Genomic DNA, 14606 nt, shown 5'->3' on the forward strand with positions numbered 1-14606 from the left:
ATTATTACCTGAGACTGTTTGAGGGATATTTATATTTTGTAGAAATTATCATTAAACCATGAATTATTACCTTAGAGACTTGTGCAGGGGTGTTTTAATCAGTTTGGTGTTATAACCACACGGTGTTCAAAAAGCCAGCGTATCTTGCAGCAAGTCAATTCTTCGCCTGGAACAAAAACACCTGGAACATATTGTACAAATCACAATAGGGAATGCCCTCAATGTGTCATCCACAAAACATTTATTAAGTCTTGAATGTTGTAACTCTGAGACCTTTTGAGTGAGTTAAGGCATTTACCACTAGATGGAATTCCGTATTTACATAACTGGAACATTTCGATGCGCGCCGGAAAAGTTTGGTTTTGATGTTTAGGCCATGATGTGCAAAGGAGAAAACAGCACGAGTCTGTTTCTCCTAAATATTTCGACCCGTGAAGATTCGGGTTAGAATTGGTCTTCAGCAACCCATGCTTGTCGCAAGAGGCGACTAACGGGACAGGGTGGTCAGGCTCGCTGACTTGGCTGACACATGTCATCGTATCCCAATTGCGCAGATCGATGCTCATGCTATGATCACTGGATTGTCTGGTTTACAGACCGCCGCCATATCTGGAATATTGCTGAGTGTGGCGTTAAGAAATAAACAAACAAACTATATTCCACGCAAAAATGTAAAACACGAGTACTGTGTAAGTTTAGTTTTTATGTTCAGTATACAATGTATACATACGTACACTACTGCGTATGTCTTGCAATCCAAGCAACGATTTTGTCTGATATGCTGCTGCGTTCTTTCCTCGTGCATATTCGTACAGGGTCCACTTGCACAAAGCGATCTTAGTGCTAAGGTGATTGTAACTCCCTTACTTTAACATAGACTTACAATCATTGTAGCGCTAAGGTGGATACAGGGCTCCATTTCACAAAGCTATCGTAGCGCTACGACTGTCGTAAGTCTATGTTACAGTATATGAGGTACGATTGCTACGAGAAAAGTTACGAGATCAGGGCCCCGATCCAAAAAGAGTTCGTAGCGCTACGACATTCGTAAACCTATGATAAACTATAGAGTTACGACAAGTCGTAACGTTACGAACGCTTTGTGGATCGGGGTCCTGGCTATCTATTCTCGAAACGTTCGTAGCCCTACGAACTTCTTAAGCCCATTCTTAACACATTGCCTTCGATCAAAGTTATGAATTCTTAGGGCTTTATGTTACAGTAAAGCAGGTACCAATGCTATGAGAAAAGGTACGAGATCTTAGGCTTACGAGAGTTTGTGAAACGGGGCCCTGAAAGACCACAGATTCCCCTTAGGTTGTGGTAATTGAAGCGACAAACGAATGCGACGTCATGTCGGTTTTGTCACAAAACATGGATATGGTTCATTATCATTGACCGCTTTGAAAACAATTTACAAACAAATCACAATCGTTCTATTTCTGGAACACGTGTCCTCACATACGACATTGTAGTCATAACATATTCATTACAGGCCATATCAGAACGCGTGAGAAGATGCGAAGATTCAGGACGGCGGTAATAGTTACTGTCAGTATCATGTCTTCAGGAAAACCCCAAGTTAATGTAAGCTACAGACTATGGTAGAGCTAAAGGCAATAATCTATGTCTTCAGAACAGAACAGAAGTTTTATTACGCTCAGGCCGGGAAACTCGGCATAAAAGGCACACATATACAGTTAAGAGTACATAGCATGGCGGGATGGTTTACAAGGAAGATTGTACAGTTTTCATGATAGTACTAAAAATATATACTAGTATAACACAGTTTTTTTCAAAACACTAATTCGTTTACAGTTTACATTTCGTTAAATCTTAAAACATTGGTTTTTTTTAACATAATGGTTTTGGGATATAAGTATTAAATGTAATGAAATTCATCGCAGAGTCGCAGAGGTTACACATTCTTTCTTCGAGTTGAATTTTGTGCCACCTACCTATTTCTATAGGTAAACGATGGCAGGAAGTTCTAAACAAGATAAAGTTTGAATACGTGATACATGATACCCGTAGAAGACCTCAATAGCACATGGACAGACAACCCAAGATCAAACATCACCACAACCATTTGCTGGATGGTGTCATTTATACAACAGCAATAGGCGGTTGGGTTCAGTAATAGTCTTGATTTTCATATTTCGACTGAAGACCATAGTTCCACGAGGGTAAACTTTGTGAAGCCATATATGGGTCTCCGTTGGTGTGATTTGGCTGAAACATTGGTAGGCGGCGTAAACCGTTCTCGATGGTCACTGACAAGAAGGCAAACTTGCTCAGAGTGGATGGATAGCGATGGATGAAGCATTCGCTTGTTTTAGGATTTGTGTTCGTAAAGGACATTCTTAATGAAATACTGAGGGCATGACATACGTCATACACTATTACAGTTCGTATATAGTGAATATATAGAGATTATTACACGAGCAAGCATGTCATACGACTTATACGAAACGAGTGTGAAATTTTGTATTGCCCGAGCTAGAGCGTGATATGTGCACGTATTGAAAATATTACGTAACTTATGTTCCACCATATGCATAACAATGTCAACCGGTACGAACAATAAACCTCTACAGCAAAAGTGACAGAAGTATGTCATCGATTGAACTGTTTATTTGACAGCCTAATATTAAAGGTTCCATCCTATATAAGCTGGGATCCAAATCTTAAAGTCAGACGAAAGGGAAGCGAAATACTTATCGGATACTGATCTATGAATACAAAGCTGTATTTATCATGTCATTTGTGTCTCTATGCGATTTTCAAAAGGGGTCAATAATATAAAACGGAAATGCCAGAGAACAAACATCATCGCCACTGGGCGCCCAAAGGCAAACCAAGGGTGAACATTTAAAGCGAATTGATCGTAGAAAAACAAAGCAACCAAGGGCTAGCTAAATGTATAAGCATGTCCGGCCCATCGGAAGCACCAATTATTCACGTAATCTGCAAAAAGGAAGTGTTTGTTTGTTGCATGATAACGCACGACGGTGCACAAACTGATTAGTCGTCTTAGTTTCTGATGATGGTGTTCATAGTTGGTATACTGATGCCGAAAGCTGGTTTTCTGTCTCACACATGCTGCTGTGGTTAATGGGCAGATTAAAAATGACCACTGGGAGCGCCAGTTGTTAGTAAAAACCAAGAGCCTGAAGCTTTATCAACGACAGAGGTAGTGTTTCTCGTTGAGGCTGGTCAATGGTGGTTGCAGCTAGAAGGTAGTGGTTCTCGTTGGGGCTGGTCAGTGGTGGTTGCAGCTAGAAGGTAGTGGTTCCTGTTGGGACTGGTCAGTGGTGGTTGCAGGTAGAAGGTAGTGGTTCTCGTTGGGACTGGTCAGTGGTGGTTGCAGGTAGAAGGTAGTGGTTCCTGTTGGGACTGGTCAGTGGTGGTTTGCCGCTCCTCTGTCTGTCCAGGTTAGTGCCAGCTTGCATGTAGAAGGTAGTGGTTCCTGTTGGGACTGGTCAGTGGTGGTTTGCCGCTCCTCTGTCTGTCCAGGTTAGTGCCAGCTTGCAGGTAGAAGGTAGTGGTTCCTGTTGGGACTGGTCAGTGGTGGTTTGCCGCTGGTCTCTGTCTCAGGGGCTCCAGGTTAGTGCTTGCAGCTTGCAGGTAGAAGGTAGTGGTTCCTGTTGGGACTGGTCAGTGGTGGTTTGCCGGTCCTCTGTCTGTCCAGGTTAGTGCCAGCTTGCAGGTAGAAGGTAGTGGTTCCTGTTGGGACTGGTCAGTGGTGGTTTGCCGGTCCTCTGTCTGTCCAGGTTAGTGCCAGCTTGCAGGTAGAAGGTAGTGGTTCCTGTTGGGACTGGTCAGTGGTGGTTTGCCGGTCCTCTGTCTGTCCAGGTTAGTGCCAGCTTGCAGGTAGAAGGTAGTGGTTCCTGTTGGGGCTGGTCAGTGGTGGTTTGCCGCTCCTCTGTCTGTCCAGGTTAGTGCCAGCTTGCAGGTAGAAGGTAGTGGTTCCTGTTGGGACTGGTCAGTGGTGGTTTGCCGGTCCTCTGTCTGTCCAGGTTAGTGCCAGCTTGCATGAAACAAATCATCAGTTTGTGATCAGGGAGCGCGAGCAGATTGAGGCCTTTTCTATTACAGCAGATACATGATGAGACCATTTTGTATTATCTGAAAACATGACACCGAGGTGTTTATGTTGATGTACACGTTCCAAATGTTCATTATTGAAAATCAAGTCAGGATTTTAAAAAAAGCATGAATTTGGTCTTGTTCGGGTTAAACTTAACTAACCATTTGTCAGCCCATTCTTTCAATTTCTAAATCATAGCTAAGAGTAGCTTCTATGGTTTTTACATCTTTTCCTGCAACACCAATTGAAGTGTCGTCGGCAAATAGTCTTGTGACATTTGTTAGAGTAAATCATTGATGTACACAAGGAACAAAAATGGACCAAGGACAGATCCTTGAGGAACCCCTGCAGTAACATTTAATTCTTTTGATAATGTACCATTGATGGAAACACTCTGTCGTCTATCTGATAAATAGTTTTTTAACCAACTAAGTAAATGGCCACAAATACCATATTTTTCTAATTTGTGCAATAGCCCTTTATGCCACACCCTGTCAAAGGCTTTTGAAATGTCACAAAAATCATACAATAAAGGTGATGAGTATCTAGAGCTGAACATATAACGTGATAGATTTCAATGAGTTGAGATGTGGTAGAGTGGTTTGTAGTAAAACCTGATTGAAATTTACTTAAAATGCTATGTTTATTGAAATGGTTATGTAAATGCTTTAACATTATGTTTTCACATTTTTTCCGAGGATAGATAATAAACTTATGGGTCTGTAATTAGTAGGGAGGGATTTATCTCCTTTTTTGAAAATAGGGGTAATATTGCCTGTTTTCCAAACTGAAGGAAAAACACACTGACTCAAAGAAATATTATACAGTAAACAATGAGGTTCAGCTATTGATGTACAAATTCGTTTTAACATCCTCATGTTAATACCATCAGGTCCACTAGCTTTGTTTGCTGGTAAAGTCTTAATCATGTCCGCTACTTCCTTTTCAGTTACACTAACGCTTGTAATGCTGTTAGGACAGCGATGGCTAACAGGTGGCAAAGTCTTGCTCTCATCACTGATATTGGAAACAGATACAACATATTATTTAATGTCTGTAAATGCTGAAGGTATTCCGGAATCATCAGTTACGAGAGCGGGAATGGGTCCCGATGAAGTAGAACCTTTCAACAAATAATTAAAAACCTTCCAGTAATCTGCTGATTGAGTAGAATGAGAAGATAAAAAACTACCGAAATTCGAATAAAAAGTTTCCTTGGCTAATTTTTAACATTGTTTACTTTATTCCTCTGCTTTTTGAATTTATATACATCAGAGGTATTCAGTGTTCGAAATGCTCTCTTCCTTAAACGGTCTCTTTTTTCACTGTCAAATCAAGGTTTGTCTTTAGGTCTGACTGTAATGGTCTGGGTTGGGATACATCTAACCATATATTCCTTGAGCAGAGAAGTAAATATTATACAAGCGTCGTTAACATTTGGAGTTTTAGAAAAAAATACTCTCCCAATTAGTTTCCCTAATCAGATTATTTAAAGTATCATAATTACCGTTGTTATACAACCAAACTTGCTTCTTGTATGCACTGTTGACATTTACAAAGCTTGAAAGATAGACATAGGTTCCCTTGTGATCTCTAATATCTGATGTGAATTCAACGACCCCTGCGTCTTTGTATAAACAATCCTCAGATAAAATAATTGGATCAATCATGGAGGATGAAACGGGCGTTACTCTTGTTGGTTCAGTAATAACATTTTGTAGGTTGTAGTGAATAATCAGGTCACGTACGTTGTGAAAATGAGTATACATAAAAGATCTTGATTAAAATCTCCCAGCAAAACCATGTGTTTGGATATATCAAGAGCAGAACTAATTGAATTATCCAGTGAATTCCAAAAAAAAAACATGACCCAGTGTTAGGTGGACGATATGACACACATAACATTAAACTGACTGACTGACTGAGTTTGGTTTTACGCCGCTTTTAGCAATATTCCAGCAACATCACGGCGGGGAACACCAGAAATGGGCTTCACACATTGTACCCATGTGGGGATTCGAACCCGGGTCTTCGGCGTGACGAGCCAACGCTTTAACCATTAGGCTACCCCACCGCCCCCATAACATTAAACATTTATTAGGCAAAAATATCTGGAAACATATCATTTCACACATAGCTGTTTCTAAATCCTGTCTTCTTTTAACATGTAATAAATCAGAAAAATATACTATTATACCTCCACCAAAACAATTTGTATCCCTTCTGAAAGGGGGTTGATAGTGGTCAATGAGTAGCTTTTTAGTCTGGATTTTACTATCTAAATGTGACTCAGTAAAACACAAGATATCAAAGTCAGATATATCATGAAGAACATTTGACAATTTATGACGGATGCTTCTGACATTTAAGTGAAATATTGATAACTCAGTTGCAGATTTTGTGGGGCCTGGATTTAATTCAACATCGCCCGAAAGAAGTAAAAGTAACAAGATGCTAATGAATTGCGCATCCATTTACAAATAAAGAAGAACCAATTAAGGAAATTAAAGAGAAAGCTGTCTGAAAATATGATCTCACTTTTAAAACATGATAAATGAACTGCATTATAGAAAAGACCTATACAAGCTCTGTATGTTGCTATGTCAGTCATTATTAATTTCTGAAAATAAACGGGGGTGAGACCACATTGGACTTGGTACTTGATGAGGCATATTTGGATAGATGGAGATGGCATGAAAGGCATCTGATTCGCATTGAACATGAGCTGAGGGTTAGGTCGCGCATATCTCATGGAGAATGCTGTATCATCAGGGTATGAGAAGAGGTTCTGTGCCGGAGGGGCCCGAAGATTCCTGTTGACGTGTGGTTCGCACTGAGATTTTAGGGATATTGACTCCACTAGTAAGTTGCTGATCACTTTCACTCCGTTCCTTGACAGGTGGATGCCATCCTGAACGAGCACATCACGTGGCTTGAAGTGCATCATCTCCTCGAAAGTGTCCAAAAACGCCCAGTCGTGTGTTTTACAGATCCTTTGCAAGTTTTTGTTTACCTCTTTGGATTTCGAGTTGTGCCACGTCGGGGTTTGGCGAGGAAGTACTGACGAAACGTAGACAGAGACGTCTTTGGTGGCTTTTATTTCTGTTAATATTTCTTCATATTGTTGAACGATCTTTCGCACAGATGTTGATTGGTCGGCAGTGTCATTGCCACCCGCAACAAGAACAATGTTACGCAGTTTTCTAGTCTTGTTTAGAAGAGTTGGCAATCTCTCGTGAATGTCCCTCAGATGAGCTCCTCTACGCATCAACTACGCATCTTTGGTTGAGCTTGTTTGAGAGGATTCTGTTGCTCATGTTCTTCAACAGAGAGCTACCCACAATAAGAGTTTGTGCTTCTTCGATTCCTCGGGGACCTTGTTTTGACATCATTCTATCTATGCGTACTGTGTCAGCGTACAATCTGCCGTACGATCTGGATGTGTCAATACCGGAAGATTGAGTAGACTAGTCCGGTTGGGGTGGAGCGGTAGAGGGTAGTTGAAGCTGGGCGGTATCTGCAGATGATTCATCATTTTTAGTAGATGTAGGTTTATTGTCGGCACCCGAGCTTTTGAGTTTAAGAATTTCATTTTGGCATTTGTGTAACTGTTGAAGCAGGTTTTCCTTCTCTAACAACAGGCCGCGAATCACATTATCCTTTTGCTTTATGATGTTATCAATACTTCTATTGATGCTATCTTCATCCGATGTTTTCTGGATTGTATCCTCATTCTTGCTGCACTGAGCACTGTCCTGTGGTTTTTCCGTCATCGTTATCGCCTTGAAATCATCAGCCCTGCTACACTGTGTACAGGCGTATGGTAGGTCAGGATACGAATCTAGGTTGTAGATTTTCACGGGAGTAAGTTTTTCACATTTATAATGTACCCAGTGCTTGCCTCCACTGCAAATGACTGCGCGTGTCTTGCAGTGTCGCTCGCAATGTGAATATTCTTCATTCACATCTTTCCCGTTTAGGTGAGTGAGTTAATATTTAACGTCACATCGGCAATATTGCAGCCATATCGTGACTTCCCGTTTAGGTCAGAACACACATTTTTCACATAGTCATTAATATTGTCAATGAAAGACACATTTTTGTCCAAGATTGATTTCAAACACTGTTGGTCTTCCTTCACAAATAGCATTAACTGTGGACCGTTGATTAAGATTTTTGAAGTTGTCCTGAACAAGTTAATTGTGAACGCTGAGCGTGTGCTGCTCCCAGAACTTCGTCTCAACGTTTCAGATTCAATCAGACCAGCTTTGTCAACTTTTTGGTTTGTAGAGAGAATCGTACGGGCTTCAGCATCTGCATAAAATGTTACGATAGAGTCTTTGATGACTTCAAAGCTACCCGCGGATAGCGTAAGAATTAGGTCGTTACCTTTTTTGAGTTCCACCACCACGTTGTGTCTTCTTGCAGCCGCTGATAGCTTCTTTTGAAGTAAGTTCGACTTATTCAGGGCGTAATTAGTTGCACAACGATCCGCCATTTGGTGAACAGTCGGTGCCGTTATGATAACGTCACAATGCATATCCATAACGTCGTCTGGCAGTTGGCACATCTTAGACTTGGCCGCATTATCTTTCGTTTTTTTCCTTGGACTTGCGAGTCATTTTCATTAGACACTTTAACACAGCTTGATCAACAGATATCCTTATGTATAAATCAATATTTTCTCAACAAACGTACTTGCCAATTTATGATGTTAAAAGACTTTTTCGTCAGAGCCGTGATGACATCGACTTGCTATTCTCGCGCATGCGCACTCCTCTGTCTGTCTGTCATATGTGATACCGCCCGGGACGCGGTGAAGGGCAAGAATTGTTGCCCTGGGAACACTTTTGTAAGTGACCGCCTCCGTGATGTAGTGGTTAGAGCGTCCGCCTGGAGAGCAGAAGGTCGCGGGTTCGATCCCCGACTGCGTCATACCAAAAGACGTTAAAATATGGTACTTGTTGGTCCCTGTCTGGCGCTCGGCATTAATGGGTACAACAAGGACTGGTCGGCTCGGAGTCAGTATAATATGTCTGAGTGGGGTATTCATGCTTCACTGCGGCATGGTATCTCAGTGGGCTCGCACTATAAAACCAGCTTAAGTCTGGGCTAGTACAAGCAGCCGCACCTACACATACACACGCATGCACGTCGTCATATGAGCGAAATATTCTCAAGCACGACGTTAAACCCAATTTCACCTCACCTCACCTCACATTTGTAAGTCTACGTGTTAAGGAATCCGTGAAGGTCCGGGTTAGAATGAACCTTCAGTAATCCATGCTTGTTGTAAGAGGCGACTAACGGGATCGGGTGGTCAGGCTCGCTGACTGAGTTGACACATGTCATCGGTTCCCAATTGCGCAGATCGATGCTCATGTTGTTGATCACTGGATTGTCTGGTCCAGACTCGATTATTTACAGACCGCCGCCATATAGCTGGAATAGTGCTGAGTGCGGCGTAAGACTTAACTCACTCACTCACTCTATGTGTTAAGGCACATGGATTACGGTCACCTTAACGCTAAGGCCGCTTTGTACAATTTTGTACGTCGCCAACGAATTCTGCTATACGTGAATCGTAAGTGAGAGAGTGAGTAAGTGAGTGTGGTTTTACGTCCCTTTTAGCAAGATTGCTTCACACATTGTATCCATGTGGGAATTGAACCCAGGTCTTCGGCGTGACGAGCGAACGCTTTAATCGTCCCTCGTGAATCGACGGTAAAAGTTTGATTCATTTGTACATTGTGTAAAGCCATTGACTCGCTGCTTGTCGTTGTTGTTGCCTTTCCCACCCCAGTATTTGCCGTTTATGATTTACTGTTAGGGCCACACACTTCCCAGAATTTCAAGTGGAATGCAAAGAACCGGTTTTAAGGACAGATGTTGAAATCCCCTTCGGTATTTTTTACGAAATTCTTTGATGATAACAGCAGCAGATTTGATCCTGTAACGCAGTGCTGTTAGTGGTAAGAGTGAGTGAGTTTAGTTTTACGCCGCTTTTAGCAACATTCCGGCAATATCAAGGCAGGGGACACCAGAAATGGGATTCACACATTGTACTCATGTGGGGAATCGAACCCGGGTCTACGGCGTGACGAGCGGACACTTTAACCACTAGGCTACGCCACCGCCCCACGATATTTGGATCAGTGAAACACTGACTGAAGTCAGTAAAGACAGAATAGTTCGAGATTCTGTGGTCTATGTCAGGGACCCGGAGGTTTGTGTACGGTATATAGGTCAGGGATCCTTGGTATTTGTGGGTTTATCGCTGTTGAATTCAGTGAGGTTTTTGTGGATCATATACTAGTAGGTCAAGAAACACTGACAATAGTTATTGACCATATGTTCGAGAGCCCAGGCTTTGTATCTGACACGTAAGCCTACAATAACCAGCATCTGTCTGCTTTTCCATATTTAATCTGAACTATTTTGCTCTACCCATATACATGTACCATGTTCAATTGTAACCAAGCAAAGTGAAAAAAACACCCAAAGACCGCCCCCCCTCCCCCAAAACAAACAAACCCCAAAAAACAACAAAACAAAAAACAACAACAAAACAAAACACAATATAAATAAAACCCCAAAGACCCCCAAAAACAAAAAAACAAAACAAAACAAAAAACAAAAACAAAACAAAAAAACAACAACAACAAACAAACAAACCAAACCCCACAAACCCAACCAACAAACCAAAAAACACCCATTCACCTGTTGTTTGAAAGCACATTCCGTTATATCTTCAATTGAAGGTGCCTATAGGTTGGCATGAAATGCATGTGGACCCGGTTTTTTGTAAATATCTCTTCATCCAATGATCCAATCGATCTCAAACTTTGCAGATCAAAGTTTATTTTGTTGACAGTTACATAGACAGATTCTTTAATACAAATGCATAAAATCGGTGATTTACAATGTGATTAGGTTGTCTGACAAAACATCCACTTGCACAGTTTGAGATCGATTGGGTCATTGGATGAAGAGATATTTACAAAAAAACGGGTCCACATGCATTTCATGCCAAACTATAGTGTGTGTTATAAACCGTGTGAAGATTCTAGGTCCCATAATTTGGAGACCTGCCGTGTATATATTTCGTTTCTTACAGAGACAAGACAGATAAAAAAATATGTTAGTTCCTGTGTCATATGCCAGTGACAACTACAAGTCGAATGCCGGTGCATTAAGTAGACACCACGCTTATCGTTTTAAAAAAAATGTTAAACAATTTACCAGCCCAGCACGTTTTGTTTTGTTTATCGCTTGTTGTTTAACGCCACACTCAGCAACATTCCAACGGTGGTCTGTAAATAATCGAGTCTGGACCAGACAATCCAGTGATCAACAGCATAAGCATCGATCTACGTAATTGGTATACGATGATATGTGCCAACCAAATCAGCGAGCCTGACCACCCGATCCCGTTAGTCGCCGCTTAAATTCCGACAAGCATGGGTTACTGAAAACCAATTCTAAACCGGATCTTCGCAGCAGTAACACGTAAAACTGTGTCAAATGGGTATTATTTTTACCACCTTTACAGTCGAACCCTGCTGATTCGAACTTTGAGTGAGTGAGTGAGTTTAGTGCTTGTCAAAAGAGATGGGGTGGTGGGGTAGCCTAGTGGTTAAAGAGTTCGCTCGTCACGCCGTAGACCCGGGTTCGATTTCCCACATGGGTACAACGTGTGAAGCCCATTTCTGGTGTCCCCCGCCGTGATATTGCTGGAATATTGCTAAAAGCGGCGTAAAACCATACTCAATCACTCCTTATGGCGAGAATTCGGCGTATCATATCTTTATACTACATTACGCTCCATTGATCTTTGACGTTGTTTGTGAGGGCGCCGTGTTTCATAATGACGCACTATTATATACTTTCTTATCTTACTTTCTTAACATTATTGGGCGTTGCGGTGGGGTAGCCTAGCTAGTTGTCAAAGCGTTCTTCGGTCAGTGTTTCACTGATCCAAATATCAAGGGGCGGTGGCGTAGCCTAGTGGTTAAAGCGTCTGCTCGTCCCGCCGAAGATCCGGGTTCGATTCCCCACATGGGTACAATGTGTGAAGCCCATTTCTGGTGTCCCCCGCCGTGATATTGCTGGAATATTGCTAAAAGCGGCGTAAAACCCAACTCACTCCACTCTTAGCATTTTTATATCTACTATAATCTAGCTGTACACTCAGTTGTCACAAAACAGTCTGGCATGGTCCCCGACAGAAATTAACATCCTTATTATGTTGATGCTTTATTTTGCTGGATAACTGATACATTTTCAACGAAACTCCGTCTTTTAAATTCTTGTTGACCTCAGGGACAGCAGAAAACCTGATCTTGTCACATGCATGAACATGCCACAGACGTCTACATTGAATGGGTGGTGAACCATGTGTTGCATTAGCAATTCCAGGCTTATCAAAATTACTTGAATCGTCGCAATTCTTTTATTTCATAATTGTAGCAGTCACAGAATATTTAATACGCTTTTGGAGAATGATCTGCAGGACACTTAAACTGGTTACCGACCACTCCGCATTCTGTCGCACACCAGAATTTGCCTCATGTCGGAAACCAGTTTACAATGGATATTTGAGACAGCGGAACGTCCTCTTTAGAGACTGGGAACTGTTCATTTTGATCATTACTGGATTCCTTTAGAGGAGCACGCGCATAAAAGATACAACTGCTAGTATGAGTGTCATCCACGTGACTTGGCGTCGGTAACCGATTGGCTGGAGGAGAACCAGGACGTGCGACACGTAAATAATCACACGAGACCGGTATTAAATGAGCGTAGGACTAAATATACATCATTTGTCAACTGTGATCGCCAAGGCATTGACGTACACGGTGTTTGCGGTGTAAAGGTAAGTCTGTAAACAATGTCTGACAATGTTTTCCTCACATGTTGTAGATGTCAGTCACGATTTATTTCGTTTTGTGTGAGATCAACACAGAATAATAATCCTCACATCAAAATGTTTTTCATGACTAATCTGTATAGGATGTTTGTTGTTGTAGCAGATCAGGCAGACACATAGGTGTCAATAAAAACAGACATTGAGTTGTCTGTGACAGAGGCATATCTATATAACACAGTTAGAAATTCTGACAATGCTAAATAATGAGGTTGCTTTTAAGTATCGAACCGAGAAAGTCACTTGGTAAGAAGAACATGTGGTGAAAAATTCAAATGAAAATGTATTTACAGTGAAATCGGTAATCTACTGTCATAACATATAAGAACCTCGCGCCTGTGATAATTTGTTATGGTAAGTCCATACCGAAAGGTAACAGAATCTGCAAAGTTTTGCGTTGCATGTGACCTTTAACTAATGAACTCACTTTAACTGACAATATGATTACCTGCTTTCCAACACATAACATTCACAGCACTAACCATGGCTGTCCAGTATGTGCAGTGTTCCAAGACTGTAAGAAGGAACCAGCACGCCATAGAGTGTGATCAATGTCAGTCATGGACACACAGGGTTTGTGGTAGACTAAGGCTTAGTCTCTGAATATATATAATTTTGATAGTAACAAACATTTATATTGAAAAGGAGCCCTAGGGAGACCAGAGATTCAGAACCTGAGGAAATCTAGACTTGCTTTATTTAGGGCTTTAGCACTGCAGAGAGGGCTGGGCAGTAGGGGAAATAATGTGGTTCAAGGACTGTGAGACAGACTAGGTTTGTGGCACAGGGATGACTCATGAAGACTACTTTGACCACGGATAATCTACTACTTGCTTGCTGTACCATTTGTACTAATTAGCGTGTGCCTCGTCATGCTCCAACGCACACAGTGACTTCTGCTGTGTTTAACAGTACTTCAGCCAGTTTATTGTATCAGTTGGAATTTTACTATGAATGAATGAAGAGCAAGAGTTATATGTGAATGAATGAAAGAAATAAAGAAAAAGAACAAAACAAAGAAATACATATGTGAATGAATGAAAGAATAAATGATACACCACGGCCATCCCTCCCCAAATATGTTAAAGAACGCACAACTATCTCTGGAACACGTGTTAACATCAGCTGTCCTTTTTAAAAAAAAATCTACTTTGAGACATTTTTTTACTTTGGTAATTAATTCAGATATCTTATTGCATGTGTGGAATGGCATGGACATTGACAGAATGTTAAGTGACACTGTCACACAGACTCAAAAACAGAAAGTTTAGAACTATCACAAAGCGTTGTAAGCACTTTTCCAGTTTTGTCAAATATTAAGATCAACAAGAAAGAAAGCAGTTTTAGAACTATAACACTCAAGCATCACAAGCATCAATGGCGGATCAGAACAGATCGGCGATATGTCATATTTTTGACACACCTCAAATACACCCTAACAATTTTTATAAAATTATAAAACTATCACTATTACTTGCAAACACCTTTCACCTGATGGTATATTCCCCTCATAAAAATTAAAGGTGTATGTGAAAGATGTTTTAGAACAATAACTAGAAACACTCAAACAACGCTCTGTAGTATTTCAAT

The 14606-nt window shown here is 41.2% G+C and overlaps 1 long non-coding RNA gene across 1 annotated transcript; it reads right to left on the reverse strand.

The window, feature by feature from the left end:
* Positions 1-1120: 1120 nt before the first annotated feature.
* On the reverse strand, positions 1121-14249 carry LOC124287250. Its single transcript, XR_006901235.1, has 3 exons — positions 14240-14249; positions 5029-5031; positions 1121-1209 (listed from the first exon to the last, which is right to left on the reverse strand). It is a non-coding gene; the product is annotated as an uncharacterized LOC124287250 (long non-coding RNA).
* Between the last annotated feature and the right edge of the window lie 357 nt (positions 14250-14606).

Source organism: Haliotis rubra, unplaced genomic scaffold (assembly GCF_003918875.1).
Source record: "Haliotis rubra isolate DU_JTF1 unplaced genomic scaffold, ASM391887v1 Scf4, whole genome shotgun sequence".
Classification (NCBI taxonomy): Eukaryota; Metazoa; Mollusca; class Gastropoda; order Lepetellida; family Haliotidae; genus Haliotis; species Haliotis rubra.